At 45.6% G+C, this 11,509-nt stretch overlaps 1 pseudogene; it reads left to right on the plus strand.

Moving 5' to 3' along the window:
• The first annotated feature begins 10,366 nt into the window (after positions 1 to 10,366).
• LOC138086567 (transmembrane protein 230-like) lies at positions 10,367 to 10,832 on the plus strand (annotated as a pseudogene).
• Positions 10,833 to 11,509: the final 677 nt, after the last annotated feature.

Consider the following 11,509-nt stretch of genomic DNA (forward strand, 5'->3'; position numbering starts at 1 on the left):
GCTAATAATATCTCTAAAGTCCCTAATTTTTATAAGCTATATAGAATATTGTAACATTACAGCAATCCTTAAATCTTTAGCTTCTAACTATTTTAATTATTCCTAAGCTCTAAATTCAGCAAACTCCTTTGCCATAAACACTTTTCTCACAAATAGGCTTCAGATAGAAATCCCTCCCATGGTCTCAGGCTGCGGCCTCTGTGCTCACCCTGGAACACTCTTTTGTAAAAGTCCTTGAACAAATGTCAGTGATTAACTTTATGAATTATTCTTTGAGCACAGCTGCAGAAGGCTTTATGCCTTCTCCTGCTCCTCTCAAAAACAATAAGCACCTTAATATTCTCTTCAGTCAACTCAGCCCAGGAAAGGAAAAAACAAGTCAGAATCATAAAGCCTAACTCCTTCATTCCAGGTCCATGCCTACAGAACAAAGGGAGGGGGTTTAGGGCCCTGCCTCTGTTTTGTCAGTAATGCCTAACACAGCTCCCGACAATATATATGTGTGTATACATATATATATATATATATAATCTAGTGGGAATTTCAAGAGAAATCTGCCTTGTTCATGATTAAGCTGAACAGGCTGATGCTCATGCATCCAAACATTCAAGGGGCTTCTGCTGATGTCCTGAGCTGCATCTGCCCTCTCTTTTGCAGGCAGATCAGAGTAGCTTACTCCCTAGAAGGTAGGACACTTAAGGCCAGTTGCCTACAAGTCCTTGAAGATGGTGAGGGCCTTGAGAGAGCAGCCCCCTAGGGGATTCCTGTCCCCGTGGACATCAGATGGGAGGAACTGTTTCCCAAGCAGACACAGGGATCTCCTGCCCAAGCAGACACTGGCTTCTTCGTGAGCCAAAAGGAAGCAAATTTCTCTTCATACAAATCCACAGTACATTTCCATTACTGTATGGGCGGAAGGAATCTAGGGCTCCCCAAATGACCTAGCAAGTAGGTTTAATTGTTTTATCTCAGATTTAATGAAAACACCACCTGAAGACACTCAGTGTCTGAGACCAAATCAAACCTGAATCTCCCCTGATTAGGATGAAACCAGAATGGGGAAAATCCCACACCACCTGCAGAATGCAAATGGGACACTGGGCCGTTTGCAGCACTCATTCTAACTGCTTAACAGGCCTGCATGTGACCATCAGGGTCACACTTGTACAGATAAAGAACCCAAGAAAGCCAGGCTTCATGACAGTCTAGCTCAGAGACAAAACAATTGACCTCAAATTTACCTGCTTCGACCCTGAGCATCCACCCACCACTGGCCATGCTGCTCCACGTAATCTCAAAATGGGTCCTGGGCATTACACAAATACATTAAGTGGTATGAGATGAAGCTCCCAATCCCATAAGTGAGATCTTTTAAGGCAGCACTTTCCTCATACAAATATATATATATATATATATATATATATATTTACATATATATGTATATGTATTATATATATATATATAAGGCAATTCTTTTTCTGTCCCATGCAGTCTCAGTGAGAGCAATATATCCTTCTCATGGGGGCAAAAATTGATCCTTGGGGTTGAAATCAGATACACAGTGGTTTGTGGCCCTCCAAAGGCCCAGCACATAAACACAGGTACCCAGTGTATCTGTGGTGTGATATGGCGTATTTCACAGCGATGGGAGCAGTTAGAAAACATAATGCCTAAAAAGCCTTAGAGGGACAAAATGATATTAAGGCTGAGAAGAAGTGAAGCGAAAGTTGTTCAGTCGTGTCTGACTCTTTGCAAGCCCATGGACTATACAGTTCATGAAATTCTCCAGGCCAGAATACTGGAGTGGGTTGGCCTTTCCCTTCTTCAGGGGATCTTCCCAATCCAGGGATCGAACCCAGGTCTTGCACATTGGGGCAGATTCTTTATCAGCTGAGCCACAAGGGAAGCCTAAAGGCTAAGAAGCACCGCCTTATACTATTACTTCTTTTCCCCTGTGAGTCTCAGCTGGAATGCAGTGTTTCTCAGAGTGGATTCCTGGGACCAAGGAGCATGTGTAAGGCAGTTTAGAACCTTGTAGGTCCCACCACAGACCTACAAGATCAGTTCCATGGGAAGGAGCAGGAATTTTCATTTTTCATAAGTTCTTGTATCAGTCAGCTTGGGCTGCAAAGCAAAATCAAAGATTGAGTGGTTTAAACAATGCATTTATTCTCTCTAGAAGCCGAAATCGAGGTGTGGGAAGGCAGGTTTCTCCTAAGGCCTCTCTCCTTCTTCTCCACACCTCAGACAGTTGTCCCTCTGCCAGTATCTGTGTCCTAATCTCCTCTATCAGAATGGGAGTCACATTGGATTAGGGCTCATTTCACCTTCATCACCTCTTCAAGTCTCCATATCGAAACATAGTCATATTCGGAGCTCCTAGGGACTGGGGCTTGAGCATATGGATTGGGGGGGAACACAGTCAACCACTAACAATTCTCAGGATGTTTCTCACGCACTGAAAGTTTGAGACCTGCTCTGAGGGGTAAGGAGAAAGATACTGCCATCACCCACCAGGAGGAGCATACGGGGTCACTTGTTCACTCATCAGTGTTTATTGACAGCCCCTCCCAAATGTGGAACACAGAGGAACGAATGAACTGTAAAAACGAAACCTGGACTTGGAACACCCTCAATGATCCTATGATATCAGAGAATGAGGGCAATCCCAGTAAAATAAGGTATGTCTCAGAGCCAGGGCTGGAGGCCCCTTTGTCCAGAAAGCTCCATCAGGGAGGGCACATCCTGGTAGACCTGATGGCTGCCATATTTATGGTGGGGCCTGCTACTCACTGTTAATCAGTTCTCTCTATCCAAGCATGGCCCCCATGGTATTTACTAAGGGTGTAGTGTTCTTAGGGTTTCCCTGGTAGCTCAGCTGGTAAAGAATCCACCTTCAATGCAGGAGACTCCAGTTCGATTCCTGGGTCTGAAAGATCCCTTGAAGAAGGGATAGGCCACTCCAGTATCTTGGGCTTCCCTGGTGGTTCAGATGGTAAAGAATCCCCCTGAAATGTGGGAAACCTGGGTTTGATCCCTGGGTTGGGAAGATCCCCTGGAGCAGGGCATGGCAACCCACTCCAGTATTCTTGCCTGGAGAATCCCCATGGACAGAAGAGCATGGCAGGCTACAGTCCATGGGGTCACAAAGAATCAGACATGGCTGAGAGACTAAGCACAGCACAGCACAAAGTGTTCCTAAGGTTTGATTTGAGCGCACTGTGCATACAAAGTCAAAGCCAGGGAAAAGCATTTCCAATGGAAGGAATAGAAGAAACAGATACACAGGACCATAGTAGCTATATGTGTCAGCATTGCCTTGGTCTCCTAATCTGTAAAATGGGGGTGTTAGGTACCTATGAGTGCAGAGTGCAGTCGCTTGGTCGTGTCTGACTCTCTGCGACCCCATGGACTGTAGCCTACCAAGCTCCTCTGTCCACGGGATTTTCCAGGCAATAGTACTGGAGTGGATTGCCATTTCCTTCTCCAGGGAATCTTCCTGACCCAGGGATCGAACCTGGGTCTCCCGCATTGTAGACAGACGCTTTACCATCTGAGCCACCACGGAAGCCTATACCCTCCTCAAAAGATAACCAAGAGGATTGGTACATCAACACCCCCATTTTGTGGGTTGAATGGTGACTCCCCAAAATGACATCAATGAGTCTGGGAAGATGACTTTATTTGGAAGAAGAATCTTTGCAGATATGATTAGATGAGGATCTTGAGATGAGATAGCCTTGGATTAGGGTGGACCCTGAATCCAATGACAAACGTCCTTATAAGGAAAAAGAGGAGACACATGGAGACAGTCACGTGATGACAGAGCAGAGCTACAGGTGACTTGGCCACAAGCCTGAGAATACCAGGGCTATCACAGTCAGGAAGGATCAAAAGCCAGGAAGAGTCTTCCCCTGCAACCTGGAGGGAGCACGATCTCTCTCCCTGACATGCTCTGTCCCAGTCTCCTTCCTGTCCTGTTGAACCACATGTTGCTTCCGGAACATAAGCCAGTAAAACCAACTGCAGAATGAGTTGAGACTGAGTGTTCTGGACCTCCTGAAGGGTCTCTCCTTGCCCACTGCCCTGAAGCAGAATTTCCCAGACATAGATGGCAGCTCATTAGTGGCCTCTCAAATCCATATAGTGGATAATGATCAACATTTTTCTAAATGGAATAGAAAACAAGATGCTTCAAACACAGAACGAGATGAACTTTTCGTGCGTGGACTGGACCATAGTAGCTTTCTCCATTTGGGCCAGCTCTGCAGGCCTGCCTAGTCCTGGGCTCAGAGAAGATGTGGTGAGGCTTCCATCATGATCCCCATCCCCACCACACTGTGTCCACAGTGCCCCTGGGAACCACCTGCCTACACTTCAGAATCAGCTTCCCATCGAGCCCAACCCAAAACGTGGGTCATGGAGAAGAACCTTGAAACGCATCTTGTGGCAAAATACATTGTGCCACCTTTATTTTATTGAAGTAAAATACACATAACATGTTTCTAGTTTAACCATTTTTAAGTATACAACTCTACAGCCTCAAGTACATTCACATTGTTGTACAACGATCACTCCATCTATCCCCAGAATGTTTTTATCTCCCCAAACTGAACCTCTACACCTTTTAAAAATGACTCCTCCTTCCCTGAGCCCCTGGGATCTTTCTGTGTTTACCGCTTTGACTACTCCAGGGGCCTTATTCATACATGTGGAATCATACAGTATTTGTCCTTTTGTGACTGGCTTATTTGACTCAATATATTGTTCTCAAGGTTCACCTGGTTTGTAGGATGTACCAAAATTTCCTTCCTTTTCAAGAATGAATAACGTTCCACTGTGTGAAAAACCCTGGGCCCCCTCCTTATCCAAATCACGTCTACTAAGTAATGGCCAGGTGCTGTGGGAGACCACTGCTCAGGTCAGCAAGGGGACAGGCGCATCCATGAATGAACTTCAGTGGATGCAAGGTTCACGTGCCTCCAAGGTCCAAGTATACGTGAAGGACAAACCAAGTGCCAAGCAGGGAATAACATGGGGACGCTCAATGCCCATCAGCCTGTAGGCTATTAGGGAGGGGAGACCGACAGGAGAAGTATATGTGTAGTGAACACTCCCACAGCAGAGAGGACAAGAGCCTGAGCCGGGGATCCCTGGGCAACTATGAGCAGGCGTGTGTGGTGTGGTGTGGTGGAGAAGTGCTGGGAGGGGGGCCCAGAAAGGCCTTTGAAGGTTCTCTTGAAGCAGCAAGACACTGTGGAAGGACTAGTGGGGAGTGGCCCTGGGGAACAGGAGAGAGGGGCAAGTGACTATTCTAGGGGTTCAGGGAGAAGGGATGCAGGTCCCAACTGTGTCTATAGGAGGGCAGAATCATGATATAATTCATGCAGTAGAACTTTTATGTTAGTTTAAAATTTTTTTTCCTAAAAGAGCACACAAAATTTGTGAAGAGGAGTATAACATCATAAGAACTATATATTGGTCTCTGACCCTCAGTTTTTAACACAGAGCTCCTAAAACCCTGAGATTTTCCTATGATGAAAAGGGTAAAGGTGTTAATGAGGTGACTTTTAGAAAGCACCAAAGGATTGAGTCTGGTTGTCAGACTCAATGGCAACCATGCTTATTAGAGGGTTGGAACTTTTAGCTGCACCCCTTGACTTTCAGGGGCTTCCCTGGTGGCTCACCAGGTAAAGAATCTGCCTGCAATGCAGGAGACCTGGGTTTCATCCCTGGGTTGGAAAGATCCCCTGGAGAAGGGAAAGGCTACCCACTCCAGTATTCTGGCCTGGAGAATTCCATGGACTGTATAATCCATGGGGTCACAAAGTGCTGGACACAACTGAAGCACTTTCACTTCACTTGACTTTCAGTCAGGGGAGAGAGGCTAAAGATAGAATCAATCACCAATGGTCAATGATTTAATCAGTCATGCCTATGTAATGAAGCCTTCATAAAAACCCAAAAGACAGGGTTCAGAGAGCTTCTAGGATGGTGATGTCAACGAAGAAACAACTTTATTCAAGCCAATCTAAGAATTATAACCTGGGAGCCAGTCTCTCAGAAAGTCTGTCAAAGCAGAGTTTTTGAGATAAAAGTTCATATGTTAAATGATATAAAGACAGTTTACACAATCCAGATCTGCAGATACAAAGCAAGAAGTGGGTTGCTGTGATCCCTTAGGAAGGAATGCTGTCTCCTAAAGAAGCAGAGTTAATGCAGGTGCATAATACACACTGAACGAGACAGAGGAGGCCCAAAGGGGCAGAAAACAAATTTTACGTCTAAATTGTTGTCTTTCATGAAATATGCATTTTATTTCATCAGTGAACACACATCCACATGCCATGCCAGAGGAGGGTACACTGCAAATTCTACGGGGACAGAAGTTGCTGTACTCAGGACACTTCCAAAGTTCAGAACAGCTGAGTGTGTCTTAGAGCCAGGCTTATTCGCAGGCCTAAGGGATTCCCTGGGAAATGACTGGTGTTTGGACAGGTGTGCAAAGTTGACATAGTGCAGACAGCTCAGGTTGAAGAAGGCAGAAAGCTGAGGCCTGAAAGCTACCCTCCCTGTTAATGAGAACACAACTGAAGAGAACGATAATCATTGTCTGAGACCCTCAGGGTCACACTTTGAAGCTCTGGGTTTTCTGTCCAGTGCTCTCCCTTTTGAGCGATTTGAGCTTCTCGGAATATCTCCAGGAAATAAAGGGTTATTGAGTTCTAGCCTTCCCATGTCTCTTGGTCTTGAGAGGGGAGTGGAGTGTGACTGCTCCTTCTGGGGTGATGAAAGTGTTTTGGAATTAGAGGTGCTGGTCGCACAACGTTATGAATGTGCTAAACACCACTGAATTGTCCCCTTTTAAATGGGTAACTTTATGTTTGTGAATTAGACCTAATACACACACACAAATGGCACAGCAGTCCTGTGCCCCAGAGCTCAGCTTGCAGACAATACAGGATAGCCAGCTGATCATGAATCTTCATGTCCAGGAGCTCTTTGTGGTTTTTTTTTAAAGCCCCCTTTTCCATCAGCTAGTGAATTCCCCTGTGTTCCTAGATTTCTTAGCGAATTCCCAGCACTGGCAAGCGAGCACCTACAAACTTCTCAGGCTCTGTCCAAATTCAAAATCAGCCAACACTTATCCCAAGTGAGGAGAAGATTTGGGAAGAGCTCAGACACTTGTGTAACCAGGCGCTGGAAGTCAGCAGTACAGAGGTAGGCTGCCTGGACAGTAGTGTCTGTATCCTAGAAGAAACAGTTGCGGTCCTTCTGCACAAAAATCATCCTGTTAGTTCATGCATTTTCTGTCTTCACTTTTCTCTCCCCTTGCTTTGCCTCCCATACAGGGCACACGGACTCCACAGGCAGTGCTAGGCCAGAACTCCAGGAGACTGGATTGGTCTCACCTCTTAGGTCATTTGTCTTAGACTTCTTTCAGGCCACAGCCACTTTGAAGGACCAGTAGCTTTGCCTACTTAGGATTCTTAGTTGTATAATTTAGATGAAAATGGAGAAGAGAAGGCAAGTGATTGAAAGGGGATGGAAAGGTTTTCCTTAGATTTGAATATTTTATGCTGTTTGATGATGAGTTGTGAATAAATATGACAGGTAAGGAGGGTGAGGTTAAGTATAGTGAACAGCAGGTAACTTAGCAAAGCCTGTGTGTTCAGGTTCTTGTCAGAGTCCCCTTGTTCTCAGAGATAAGTGAGAGAGTCAATTCCTAGGCAGATTGATAAGTCCAGGGGTCCCCAAGAAGAGAGGGATCTGGAATTCTCAAGGAGGAAAAAAGGACAAAGTTTTTTGTCCCTCTACATTCCTAAGGATTATATAACAATAATGTTTCCTGCCTGAGGACAGTCTCTGGAAAAAACCTTCTGGCTAATCCTGTTATCTTAAGGTGTAAATTATGGGAGTAGGTCTAGTGAGGTCTTTACAATCTCCAGACATTCTTTTGATTCACTGTAATAACTAATTAGAGAGTATATAACTCCACTGCTAACACTAGCAAGGGTATACTCTTTCTGCCTATGTCAGAAGCTTTCTCTATCTCCTTTATACGTTAATAAAACTTTATTACACAAGGCTCTGAGCGATCAAGCCTCGTCTCTGGCCCTGGATTGAATTCTTCTCCTCCGGAGGCCAAGAATCCCAGTGTCTTTTCGTGTGTCAGCAACAATCTTTCATAAGGATTCTCCTTTCTTCTGGGTATTAGGAGGATATGTTTCAAGTAGGGCCTATGGGAGAAGGGGGAGGTAGGCGGAGATCAGAGTAACCTTCCTGTTTCTGCCATTTTCTCAAACCCCTTCAGCTTAAAATAGTCAATATGTCAAGGTGCTATGATCAGCTGTAGCATATCCTGAACCCCATCACAAGCTAACAGATAGTTCTATGTTCTAGATGGAATCACTGAAAAAAAAAAAAAAAAACTTCTGCAGTAAAGATCTGTGTGAAGCAGTAGGAGGGTAGAGCCCAGACTGAGTCTGGCACTGAGCGAATTTCTTTTCCGGGGATGACACCTGGTACCCAGGTGTACCAGGCCTGCTGCAAACCAGAGGGTCCTAAGCCATCTTGGGCTACATCGCCAGGGAAACCTGTTCTTTATCCCATGTCTATATGTGCCTCCAATCCCATGCAGCATTCTTGTCAAGGCCTAAGGCACAAAATGAGCTCCAATGGCCAAGGCCCAAAGTGCTTGCTGTGGCCGACGGTGATACACACTTTTCCTACTTAAGGGCCAGGGGCATTGCCAGCTGGTGCACCAATCTTTCAGCTACACAGAGGCTAGGAAAGATAAGGATAGAGGAAAGAGGAAGTGATATATCACAGCTCTTCTCCTGGCCATGTAAGTGGCTCTGAGATGAGCCTTTGGTGTCACAGGGCCTGTTGGTGTTGCAGCAGCACGGCCTGGGTAAGTCTAAGTAAGTAAGTGTAGTCGCTCAGTCGTATCCGACTCTTTGCTACCCCATGGACTCTAGCCCACCAGGCTCCTCTGTCCATGGGATTCTCCAGGCAAGAATATGGCCTAGATACTGAAAGGGATACTATGCTGCCCAATGACCATGTGGCTTTAGCAGCTTGTTGAGCTCCTCGCCTCTGGGGAGGTGGCATGCGCCGCCCCTCCCTACTTTGACAACCAGACTTCTCTAGGAGTGCCGCTGGCCAATAGGTTTCATACTCCGAGAGTATGCCGCTGCATGCTGCAACCGCCAATAGGATAAAAGCGCTCTGCAACCTCGTACCCCACTGGCTCCTCCACTACAAGCCCTATGGCTTGTCCAATCAGACGAGACCTAAAAGTCGCTTCATTTGCATACGGCCTAGGAGATAAGTCGCGGCGAGCGAGTTTGTGTACGTCCTTCTTTACCTATCTTTGCCTCGCAAGCGCCCAGAGGGCAACCCGGTTGTTTCTGCCTGCTGGAAGGTGGAGTGGGCGTTTTGTTCGGCTACACCCCTCAGATCCCTATTCAGTCTCCGGTTTCCTCCGGTTTCCCAAGGGGACAGATGACCGTGCCCCAGCAGCCTGAGAGGGGCCTTCCAAGAGCCTCAGAAACTCCGAGCCCAAGACCTACTGGTCTTGCCATAGAATGTCGCGCCAGACCCAAGGAAGGGGGCGGGATGCGCAGGTGGCTAGCTCTCCGCAGAAGCGCAGGCAGCCATGAGCTCAGCGTAGCCCCGGGTGGAGGTGCGGGGGGGAAGAAGTCTTTGCAGACCTGCTCTGTCTCCGGGAAGGATTGGTGTTCAGCAACCTAACCGTGAGGATAAAATCTTTAAAATTAACAAGAAAGGAATCTGAGGCAAAAGCAGCCAGGAGAGAGTGCTTGTGCGGTGGAAGAGACTTCTCCGCACTGAACGAATTCAGTGGTTGATCCAAGATGTGGGATTGAGAAATGTTACAAGATTATAGTCTTGTACTCTTGACAAATAGGAGACAAGAGGAGTCTTTGTGTATATAACCAATTTGTTAGGTGTTCTTTTGACTTCTCAGACCTGCCTATTCTTTTTCACAAAACGTGAGCAACTTCTCTTGGCTGCCTTTTCTGTAGACTCCTTTCTTCCTTAATTGATACCATTGCCTGCGATGATTTAATTCTGATTGATTATTCGATCATTCGTTGTATTGATGACAATGTTTAATGCACATTTCATTTCTAAAATAAATAGTTTTATAAATATTTGAAAGACTTGTTTATCAAGTGGAAGTGGCTCACTAGCACATACTTCTTCAGGAATGAAGGTTTAATAACCCCAAGAGTCCAAAAGGTTATTTTTAAAAACAAAAAGACTTGGAGGCCTGGGGCGCTAGCTGTGAGCTAGCTGTCAGTTCGCAGCAGCCGGGTCACCGCTGTGTCAGCCTGTTACGATGCCATCTCCTACCAACCTGACTACTGGAATTCCCAGTAGCAAAGTGAAATACTCAAGACTCTAATATAGTTGATGGCTACATTGACCTTCAGGGAGAAACTTAACTACTGAAGCCAGCAGATTGTGGGAATCTTCCTTCTTTCCTGATGCAACGAGATCCAATTTATTAAAGGTATCCTTTAAATGTGGCAAACATTTAAGAAAAGCCCGCCTAAGATCCCATATAAGGCCACTGTGCTTGCTACAGTGCTGTTTTTGACTGGAGCCTTTCTCATTATCATAGGCTCCCTCCTGCAGGCAGGCTATGTATCACAAAGGAGGGTGGGGGCAGACCAGCCGTTCCTATTCTGATCATTGGTATCCTGGTGTTCTTGCCAGGGTTTTACCATCAGTGCATCGCTTACTATGCATCCAAAAGCTACTGGGGATACTCCTACAATGACATTCCAGACTTTGATGACTAGCACCCACCCCAGCCCTGAAGAACAGAGTCACAGATGGAACTGAGCCCAGCTTTAAGACATTGAACAGAAACTATGACTAAGGGCTAAGGAGTTCTGCAGTTTGCAGATGTTTTACAAAACAGTGGTCAGATTTTATGGTTCCATCTTAAAAGATGTTAACTAAGCTCACAAGTAACTGTCATCAGCGCATTTTCTATCTTTCATTTCTTGGCCCTGGCAAAAGCTCCTGACAAGTTTTTCCACACGACTATACATCATAGCAGTATTAACTGTATGGAAAAGTGGGAGGTTATTCTGTACTGGAAAGTGTTCTGCCACCACCCTTTTCAGAGCTGAGCATTCTTTTAAATGGTCCTCATGGTCAATATGTTCTTGTGGCAAAGGGAAGAATACAATATGTCAGATTTCTTATTACTTATTTACTTTGAAAATACCTAAGTGTCTTATCCCCATACTCTCTGTGTTCTAGTGGAAGACGTTGGCAAAATCAAGTATCAGTGTGGTCCATCTATAATATTTCCTACTTGCTTTCTTATTAACAACAACTAGAAATTTTTAAAATCTCAGAGCAAATTTTCCAAATGTAAACACTTTTCTCTGTTCACCAATCCTTGGCCAGCTCTGATCTGGCTCCCTGATAGGTTGGCCAGCGTATCATTTGGATCATTCTGTCCTGT

This window comes from Capricornis sumatraensis, chromosome 9, assembly GCF_032405125.1.
Source record: "Capricornis sumatraensis isolate serow.1 chromosome 9, serow.2, whole genome shotgun sequence".
Lineage (NCBI taxonomy): Eukaryota > Metazoa > Chordata > Mammalia > Artiodactyla > Bovidae > Capricornis > Capricornis sumatraensis.